We start from the raw sequence: 11,982 nt of genomic DNA, 5'->3' as shown, positions 1-11,982 counted from the left end.
TTAGTTATCTTATTCGAATAATGCTAATAGTTGTAAATGTTGTCAGGTATTCATAATTATAACTTATCTTAACAACAAATCAAGTTCATTTCATAGTACAAATATCAGTTATACCATACAGTTGAGCTACGACAGTGCCAAGTATTTATTGTACCAAGTGTTATACAACATAAATCTAGATTAACCATTTAACAAGCAAAGTATTAATAGTGAACAAGATAACAAATACAAAACATGTTAGTATCAAACATTAAAGTCCATGTTGAGTTTACACTATACTTATTCTTATACCATTAGTGTAACCTTTTCACCTTGACATAATAAAATTAGTTAAACATAATGAAAGAGAGAAATATGAATAAACAAGATAAGAACAAAAATAAGATATAAGTTAACTAAGTAAAGGAAAGGAAATGAAAAGTATAAAGAAGAGATTAATGAAAGCAAAACTTAAACATTACAAAAATATAAAGAGAAAGACTAAGAACATGATCTTGATCTAAAAACCAAGATGCCTAAATACATGGCAAATACTTTCTTTTATAGGCCAAAATTGAAAACTATTAATTTGATGACTAATTGTTGAGTGGGTGACCACATTTTGACTTGGTGACAATCCTTATCACCAACTCTTGACTTGGTGACAATCCTTATCTTCTTGTTTGAACAAAACATCATTGCTAACTTTAAAATTTGAACAGACTTGAATCATGAAAGTATTAAGAAATTGTCTTAGCTTTCTAAAAAAATTGAGGTCCTTTAGACTTCTAGAACTCGAGATATAGGCTTAATATTAAACAATGTTTGGGTTGCAGGACAGATTCAGACTTTTCTTTTGATGCTAAGATTTGGACTTCAAAATAATAGAATTGAGTTTTAGATAATCATGAAAGTTTTAGACCTATATCTTAGCTTTTCATCCATATAGAGCAAACTCAAATCCAAGTTCTACAACATCAGATATGACCTAATGACTGAATAGTGTTCTAGTTCGGATTGAACCAATATATCTTTTCTAAGCTTAACCCTTTCTTTGTCTTTTTTACTTTTAATAGTTAAACTCATCAATAAATCCTTTGATTTATATGATAGACCCGTATTTAAGATGAATATTTACCATAAATTAAAGGTATCTTATATTATTAGATATGTTATTATAAAACATGCTCTAACTGAGGAGTTATTGATACTTTAAATGCAAAATGATGATATAAAACCTTGATAAAAATACACTTTTAAGCACAAATTAGTCTCCTCAACCAGCTTATTATTAGTCCTTAGTAATCAAAGCATTAAAATAGAAAAACAATTTGTGGGTTCCACAAAATAAGGTATTCATTATTCAACTTTCATTAATTTATCCAAGTAAATAAACTCTCATTAAATTTGTATATCTACTCAATAACTCTTTACCAAGATATTAATAAACCTTTCTTTTGTACTCAATATATCAACACATAGTAATGAGGCTTTACTTGGATGAAAATAGAATTTTATTCTAATATTTAAGGTTAACTTTCTTGGGTTGTGATTATTATCTTTTTTTTTTCTCTTTTGTTTTTGTTTTTTAATATATATACATATAACACAATGCATCTTTAACCCACGTAACGAGCTTTCAGCGACTCCTAGACCAGTTGCTCTTAGGGCATTAAGTGTTGAGACACCCCTTCAAACTTAATAACTCGGGTTGAAGATACTAATATGTAGATAGTGCAATGTTTGATTCCCTTAATCTTTTCTCCACAACTTATGTAACAAGTGTTGGGCTAATAGCTCTCAAGTCAGTTGACGTTTGGGTATTAGGTATTAAAATACCCCTTCATGCTTAATTGCTTAGGTTAGGGAGGCTACGAAACCAAGCTTATCTATATTTTTATTTATTTAATTAATTATATTTGTGATCGCTAGGAATGACTTTGATGGACTTCGCCAACTCATCGTTTGATTCTTTCTTTGCCCCTAGCTGATCTAAATACTGTTTGTTTTCCTTCCTAGGATCCACTGTATTACCCCTAGATGGTCAACGTTTCAAGGAGTGTTGTGAAATGTTGATGTCATTTTTGTCAAGGATTTTGCAAACTCAATCGATAATCTTCTGGTTTGGCAATCTTTCTTGTTCTGGAATCAAATCTCATATTTCAAAGATCATGTCTATTCAAAGTCTAGTTGTTGAAATGCAATCAGAGAGATGTCAGTTTTGGAAAAGATTTTGAAAATCAAACTTCTTTGGTGAAAGAGCCAACACACATTATTCAATATAATCCCTTGCTTGTCTTGTATTTTGAAAACATAAATGACCCATTGTAAGATTAAAATGACTTTTTTCATGGTTCTTTATGTCAGTTTAATCTTTGATCCTGGGTATATCTTTTAATGGTCTGTGATGAGGTGACCTTCTATGAATTTCAAGAAACAAAACACTCAAGTAAAAACTTGAGGATTCATCAAGAAAGATTGTTTTCATTTTTAACACCAATTTTATTAGCATGTATAATAATTAGTAGCTTAATCCGTGAAGCCACAACTTTTATAAAAAATCTCTTCAAGTTTTGAGAGTGTCATTTATTAGTTCAAATTGCTTACTTAATCAAAAAGGGCTTTTAAAAGCACTTAATGTAGGCTATGGCTTGTGGCTATGAAAGAAAGACATTTTACAGGCTCAAATAGTGTTTAAGGGTGTCAAAGACTGATAAATTATCCATCAACATCAATTATTCATCAACTCTCTTTCTCTTATTGTCATAATAGAGAAAATGATATATAACCTTCTTAATTTTAAGGATTAGAATTCTCTTAACATAGGTCATAATGCAAATGCAACTTTTTCTTTGATGAATAAGCAATTTAATCTTTTTTAAGACACTAGAAGCTTTATTATAAATACAACAAATAAAGCTTGATTATTTTTTTTACCTTTGGCATTTGCTATATCTTTCTTCAATTGAAACCCTTTTCTTTTTACACTCTTAGAATTGATAGGCATTCTCCTTCCATTCCACTCTTTTTTTACTTTTTTTTTTCTTTTATATAGCCTTCCTCAAAGTTTTCTTGGACGACCCTCAATCTATGACTTTTCTTTTTTTAGCCCTTTCTTAATCATTTGACTTTTGTTCTAAGCTTTTTTTTTATCCATTAATTCTATAGTGTCTTCAAAATATCTCTCATTTACCCCTAGTGTAAGGTGTGATCCTAATCAGGATTTTTTTTAAAAAGAAAATATTTTATCAGGCTCAAAATAAGACTGCAAGGGATAATATTTCAAGAAATATGAAAGGATAATAAAGATGGCCTTTTTTCATTTGAAGCAAGGTCGGTTAAAACCAATAAATTTTGACCTAGTTTAGTGTAATGATTTGGATTGTAAAAATCATGATTCACGACTCCATAACTATCGAATCCACTACATGTCATTATACATACTGTTAAAATTTAGCTATATGATATGTGGTTCAATTTCAGGAGGTATGAGTTCAAAATTGCATGGTCACCTCATGTCATTTTCAAACATCGAGTCATTTCTGCAATCAAAACACTTTTTAATTTTTCATTTAGAGTTTGATCAAAATATTTTATCAAACTACCCTTTGAAAGAAGCATTTCTTGATTTCAAAACAACAAGAAGAGAAAGAAAATACATGTGTCTTTTCCTCTTGTTTTTTTTTTTTTTGTAATTACCAAGTCTGATCAGGGGCAATTTAGTATTTAGACATATATAAAAAAATTAACACGTATGGGTGCTCTTGAGTTTTTTGAATGACGTGTATGGCATCATCCACTGACTAAACTCCGACTTCCACAATGGTGTTTTAATCCTCATGACATCTTCTCTATTTCTAGATTGCACGTGTGGTAAAAAAAAGGTCAAGTTTTGTGTCAGTAGCCTTTTTCATTTTTTTTCTTCCTTGTTTCCTCTTTGCTCATCAATTTCAAAGTCTTTCACTGTATATTTTCAAAGCAGCTCTTTGATTTAGTCCCTATTATTTTTATTGTTATTCTTCTTAGTTTAAATAATCCATAGATTTGAATTTTCTTTCAATTTAACCCTCCTTTGTTTTTGTACCTTCCAGATTTAGTCCATTTTCTTTTCATTGTTGTTTTTTTTTATAATCATTCTTTTAATTAAATTATATTTTCTATTGTATCCCTCAATATTTTAATTCATTTTATTTTATGTTTGTTTTGATCTTTATTTTTTTAATTGTTATTTATTTTATTTTTAATCTTTTTTTTATTGAAACTATTTTTTTATTTATCGAGACTTTGTTAACCTTTGGGTCTACGAGTTTTAAAGATTGGACAAGGTTGTTTTAGATTTTTTTTAAGTCTATTTTTATACTTGATTTTTTGTCGATTCTATTTATCTATACTAAGTGTATTAGATAAAGACTTTCATGTGTTAAGTTGACTTATTACAATATTATTATTTATTATTGTTATTATTGTTATCTATTTTTAATCACATCATCAAATTAATTAATTTAAACTGACTGTTCAATTTTTTTACTTCTTTAAAAGTATCACCGTCGCCTAAGCACTTTTTTCCATATTTTTAAAAAATTAATTAAGGTCCATGAGCTAACTGTATGAAAACTTCCATTGAAATCAGGCTACAAAATACGTTATGCCAAACCCAAAAAGAAAACAAATATATAAAAAATGGCCCCATACCGGTTTCGAATCTGCGACCATTTCTGCTCCCAAGATTGATTCTTTCATTTCTGCTTCACAAAGAAGATAAAAAAAAACAAAAAAGATATACACGCGCGACACACACACAACCTTGTTAAAATGTTTGTAAGATAGGTTTTTTTTTTATTGAGTTTGAATAGGATTTCAGTTATGTCCATTTTGTTTTCTTTATGTTTTGCCAATTTAGTCTAAATAAAAGGAACTTGGGTCACTGTACAAATTGGTAAGCGTGCAATGGAAGATTGAAGATTTATCAAAGTTGTAAAATTTGCATGTCTTTGTTATTTTTTGAAAGCTTGATATCACCTGATAGAATAGCATGCATAGCTTAGTGTTTCCCATCCTGTAGAGAAGAGTATATTAGATTGAGGATCAGACTTCTTGGAAGGGAAAAAAATAATAGTTCAGGATGGCATTTATTGTCTACATGCTGAAAATTGTCCAAGATTGAGTTTTTAACATAATTCTGCAGCAAGTATCGTATGGGCCGTAATTTTGTTGCCTTTACAACTTAAAACGGAGACTTGAATCTTGTCAGAAAGATGAGCCATTGTCAGTAGGAAGATTGAAGATGCTCATGTCTTGTTCTTCCAAGCTAAGTTTTTTCCTGCTTCTTTACATTTGGAGATTGAAATGTGTTTTAGCTCTTTATTCAGCAACGTTGAGTACATTAATTTCTACTTTATATATAAATCGTCTTGTATATTTTAGATTGGTAAATGAACAATGCTACCTCAATCTTTCATAGCCATGTTTTATTTGTTAGATCAAGAGGTACTTGAATATCTAGTTAAGCTCTGTTATCCATTTTCACTCTTTGCATTTTATAGGATCAACTCAACTGTAGGATCTTTTTGTGGTTGAATTATACAAAAGTTCTATTGTTTTGTTAGTGGATATCAATGATGCTTAATATAAATGCTGTGAGAGCAATTTGAGCTGGCATTTTGTGTAGGGAATTGCAATGTAGATGATCTCTCTTTAATGCAAACATGCTGGATCACTCTACTCTCAGATGCCTCAGAATATAATTTTAATTGTGATTTATTTTGGGCATCATGACCATTATTATGATTTCTAATATCATAACCTACTGTTTATCCTTCTTTTCTTTTTTTTCTTAACATAGTTGGATGCCATTCTTACAGTTATGGACTTGGATATTCAGTTGTGACTATTCGATTTCCTCATGTTTTTTGTTTCTTACTGTAACCACGTTAATTTTTGCCTCGTTCTATGCCTTCTGGCATTTTGGGGATGTTGGGGATTGTTCACAAAAATTGCAACCTAGTCAAAGTGCAATATAAAGTCAATAAATGCTACAAGCCATTCACAAAATAAGGTATAGTGCTATCTTGTTTGAACAAGCGAACTGCCTCTGATCAATAAACCAAATGTGGCCCATCAATTTTTTGGCGATCTGAATCACATAGGACAGTGGTTGAAATGAAGGGACTGAAAATTCTCTTTGCAGTTCTATCTGCTTGCTCTTTGAGTTCTGTTGCATAAGTAATGCACACACACAGTGTGCAATGTGCATGTGAAAACAAAAAAACAGGCCAATCCTCAAGCCTCGAGGGTAGAGGTTCCTGCAAATTTTCAATACACCATTGTTAACTGAACGTTCATGGGTGGCTTAGTTTACTTAATTGAGAATTTTTTACCATTGCATCCTGGTAAGTGGCATGCTTCTGTGCAATAATTGTCAAGTGTCAACCAGATTTTTGGACTATAGTGGAAAATGCATAACATTCATTATAATAGCAACACAATTTTAGTAGTTACATAGAATTCAATGCAATTACACCTTGAATATGCAGTTCCCAGGGGATTTGCAAGAGATGTGACGATCCAAGGATGATAACATGCTCGGGATGTAAGGGAAGTGGATGAGTCAAAGAAGATGGCCCTTTAAGTTTCACCCTTATAAATGATATACGCGAGTCACTTGGTGGAGACTCCAAGGTGAAAACATTAGATACTCTAAATGTCAAGCTAGAGGTCGGTTTTAATGCCCTGATTGCTCCAGAGCACAATCAGTTTAAGTACTTATAGGTCTTAGAGGATCAAACTTTTTTGCATTTCTTCAGAACTTGAATGTGCCCCAACATTTGCAAGTTGTTATAGTTATTTTGTTGCCTGGGCTAGAATTAATTACTTGGGACTATAGAGAAATGCATAATGTTCCTTGTTAAATGGATCATGTTAGTTAATATCCCCAAGTTATCAGACTTATTCATTAATCACTAGTAGATTCTGACTGATTGTGGACTACATTATGAGAAATATAAACACTAGTTTGGAATCCATATATGATCTAGAGAAGAGGGATCAGGATCCATTAATATGCTATAACCTTCAAACTAACTACTTTCATGAAATGTCAGCTTGGTTTCCATCTTCTTTTATATCCCATCTTGTGTGGAAGCTAAACATTTATGGTAGTCTTGAATTATACATGATGTTTCATTTCGCAACTATGGGCCCAGTCCTTATATCGAGGAAATACATAGTTGCCAAGAAATATGCTGCTTCCCCTGTTGTAGGTTTTAAATATAGGCTTGTGGGTGTGACACACCATTTTAAGTTTAAAGTTTCAACCGGTTTTCTGTTTTTTTTTTTTTTTTTTTTTTTTTTTTTTTTATTATTAACATGGATATAGAATGTATTTTAACTAATTTTATAAATTTTAAAATTAATAACTATATAAATCTTTAATGATTTTAAAATTTATAAAACTCGAATAAATAATTTTTAAAAAATAAATTTAAAATCTAAATAATTAAATTACATTTCTCAAAATTCCAACTAGATTTTCTTTATACAAGGGAGGGACGGTAACAGTCATGGATTTTGCAAGAAAGGGTTAACCGTCAATTGATTGCCCTTAATAGAGCATTCTTTGCGTGCAAAACTCTGGCATCTAAATAAAGACCAGCAGTCATGAAAGCATATATGACTTTAAATGTCTGGTTGGCAGGTAGGTTTGGGTTTTTGATGGCATCTAGCCAAGTCAGGAAAGCATCATTGCTTGAACTGCAATCTTTACCGAAAGCACATGTTGATGCTTTGACTACATGAACACACATGAGCTTTCGAATTTTTGTCAAGACATGATTGCGAAAACTCAACAAAGGAAAAAAAAACTCTTCTTTCTAATATTTTGTCTAGCTACTTTTAATCCATAAAACCTTATAAATGCATGGGGCTATCAAGAGAAACAAATCAACAGATCTCTTTTTTTTTTATGCTTCATGCTTTGATTTTAAAATAAAGATATCCTCAAATTAGATTTTACACTCTAAATCATTTTTAAATTTTTTAAATGTTATTTATAAAAATATGATGTATTTATAAAAAAAATATTTATTACAATCTTCTTATTTGAATCCTAAATGATAACATTAAAAATAAAAATAAACTCAATTACTAATTAATCTAGAGATTTTCTTTTAGCATAATTAAAAAAATAATAAAATAAAATAATAAAGAAAATATTTGAGGATATAATATAATTATACAAGTCACTAATGATAATTGTGACATGTGAGTCACAAATACCATCATAACTCTTATTTTAGAGTTGCTATATGGATATGCAAGTTGTGGATGATGTATGCTATCTTATTCAAAATTAATACGTACAAAGCCTCTTTCTTCTCCTTTCTCTTTTTTTTTTTTTTTTCTCTTTTCTCTCTCTCCTAACAACAAACCTCCCCTCTTTTCTCCCCATTCTCAATGACTTTCCTCTCTCTCTCTTTTTTCTATTGTGAAACACTTCTAAAAAAACAATAAGATCACCTATCCCTCCTCTATATTGCCACCTCTCTCTATCTTTTTCCACCACAATTCAACTAATTTTTAGCTAAAATAGCCACCACCGATTACCATCAACACTTATATTATATATTCAAGCTGATTTCATACAATGTTAAGGTTTTGAATTTGAAGTATATTGAACACTTTTCCTTTATCAATTTGATGTAATTTATGCTAATATGTATTGAGTTGATTTCATATAATGTTAAAGTTTTGAATTAGAGATTGGGATAATTAGATTGTTAATTAACAAAATTATTTTGTTAGAGTTAGTGTTGATTTATGTTAAATTATAGATTATACTGAATTATGTATAGAATAATAATATTAGCTATGAAATGCATGAATTTGATTGATAATTTCGTTATGATGACAAAATTTGATGAATGTAAATGTTCGCTGATTAATTAAATAAATTTGGATTTTAGTTGATTATATTACTGCTATAGTTTTATTGATAAATTATGCACTTTGATTAATCCCTAGATATTAATAAATTAGAATTATGTTTTGTAGTGTGTTTGATGGAATGTTTAGTAATTTAAGAATATTATGCATTCATGGTGATATCATTGTTAATACTGATGATAGTATCGCTTATAATGGAGGAAGTTATGTGTTCCTAATTTCTACTATAATAGCCTTAAAGGTTACATCAATTTATCCATTTAACTTCCACACAAAAGGTAAACGAAGCATAATTTTTTTATTGAGTTCACTAAAATTTCTAATGAAATTTTGGCAGAGTCTACCCTATATTAGAAGGTCCCAAGTTATTAACAATTTACCTACACATGTTTATAATCACATCCCACCTATAATCACATTCATAATTCATACAAATCAACAATTTAATTCATTCAAGAATATACTCAGGAGAAATCTTCATACTCAATGTCCATCTCATATCACATGCATAAGTTAGTAATTATAAGAATCATCCAAGCACTGAAATTTTATATATAAACACAACACAATTTAGCATTCTGAACATAAACTAGTGTATTATATATTCCCAATCAAAGATTGATACATTTAATATTCCAAAAACAAAAACAAGGAGTATAATATTGTATTCAGGTTACATGTTTACTGCATAACAAAATTATATGAATAATCCCTGAGTTCCTAACTTATATAAAAACGGATCAAGGAACCTAAATTCTACTCTTAATGTGAATGAGATGGACATACAAAACATAAATTTTCCGTATAATTAAAAATAACTAAAATATAAACAATTCATGAAAGAAAAATTATACAACACATCTACCTACTGACATGAGTCTACCACTTGATGTACGTGACCACACTCTCATGCACGTGCAGGAGTGTCGAAGTAATAAATAACCTGGTAAGACAGGGGTCGAACCACATAAAGGTTAACTATATAAATTATAAATAACAACAACAATAACAACAATAATAATAAGTTAAAAAGAACTTTAAGATTGTAAGATTAATGTGAGGATTAAATACTGATAAAAACAAATGTCAAGAGTAGAGGATCCACTAATAGTATTTCAAACAAGTATAGTATACGCTCTTTTTATTACTCAACTAGAAACCACACACAAAGAAGATTCCAATTGGATTATAAATTGTTAACATGGTTACATTAGTTATCTTATTTGAATAATGTTGAAACTTGTAAATGTTATCAGATATTCATAATTATAACTTATGTTAAGAACAAATCAAAATCCTTTCATAACATAAGTATAGGTTACACCATATGGTTGAAATATGAAATTGCCAAATATTTATTATACCAAGTGTTATACAACATAAATTTAGATTAACCATTTAACAAGTAAAGTATTAAAAGTGAACAAGATAACAAATACAAAACATGTTAGTATCAAACATTAAAGTCCATGTTGAGTTTATACTATACTTATTCTTACACCATTAGTGTAACCTTTTCACCTTAATATAATAAACTTAACTAAACATAATGAAAGAGAGAAACATAAATAAATAAGAATAGAACATAAATAAGATATAAGTTAACTAAGTTAAGGAAATGAAATGAAAAAGATAAATAAGAGATTAATGAAAGAAAAACTTAAACATTACAAAAATATAAAGAGAGCAAGAACGTGATCTTGATCTAAAAACTAAAATACCTAAATGCATAGAAAATGCCTCCTTTTATAGGATAAAATTTGAAACTATTGATTTGTTGACTAATTGATGAGTGGGTGGCCATATCTTGACATGGTGACAATCCTTATCTTCTTGTCTGAACAAAACATCATTGCTAACATCAGAATTTAAAAAAACAGTTTGCATGAAAGTCCTAGAAAATTATCTCAGCTTTCTAACAAAAAAAATAAGGTCATTTGGACTTCTAGAACTCAAGATATGGGCTAAACAATGCATATTGTTTAGGCTGTAGGACAAATTCTGACTTCTCCATTATTGCTAAGATTTGGACTTCCAAATAGCATAATTAAGTCTTGCATTCCCATGAATTTTTTAGGTCAGTGTCTTAACTTTCTATCAATATAAAATAAATTGAAATCCAAGATCTACAACTCTAGATATGACCTAATGACTGAACAGTGTTTCAATTTGGACTAAGCTAGCATCTCTTTTTTAAGCTTAACTCTCTCTTTGTCTTCTCAATTTCAGTAGTTAAACTCATCAATCAATCTTTTCATTTATGTAACAGGTCTACATTTAAGATGAGTATTTATCATAAATTAAAGGTATTTTACATTTATTAGATATGTTATTATAAAATATACTTTAGTTAAGAAGTTATTGATACTTGAAGTATAAAATAATGATATAAAACCTTGATAAAAATGCACTTTTAAGTATTAATCACAACCCCCCAACCAGCTTATTACTAGTCCCTAGTAATCAAAGTGTTAAAATAGAAAAATAATTTGCAAGTTCCACAAATCAAAACATTCATCATTAAACTCCAATTAATCTATTCAGATAAACAAACTCTCATTAAATTTATATATATGCTCAATACCTCTTAAACAAAATATTAATAAACCTTCCTTTTATATGCTCAATGCATGAAAACATAGATGATGAGGCTTTTGTTAGAAGAAAATAATGTTTTGTTCTAATATTTAAAGTTAACTTTCTTATGTTGAGATTATTATCTCTTTTTTTCTCTTTTTTTCTTTTTTTTTTAATATATATATATACATATAACTTAAAACATAACGCATCTTTGATCTATGTAATGAGTTTTAGGCTAATGACTCCTAGACCAATTGGTCTTTGGGCATTAGGTATTGAGACACCCCTTTGAGCTTAATAACTCGGGTTGCAGTACTGATACATTGATAATGCAATATTTAATTCCCTTAAGCTTTTCTCCTTAATCCATGTAACAAATATTGGGTCAAGAGCTCCTAAGTCAGTTGACTTTAGGGTATTAAATGTTAAAATACCCTTCGGGCTTAATTGCTTAGGTTATAAAGGCTACAAAACCAAGCTTAT

The sequence above is a fragment of the Populus euphratica genome, unplaced genomic scaffold, assembly GCF_000495115.2.
Source record: "Populus euphratica unplaced genomic scaffold, PopEup_1.0 scaffold655.1, whole genome shotgun sequence".
NCBI lineage: Eukaryota > Viridiplantae > Streptophyta > Magnoliopsida > Malpighiales > Salicaceae > Populus > Populus euphratica.
Note: the sequence above shows the minus strand (reverse complement) of the source record.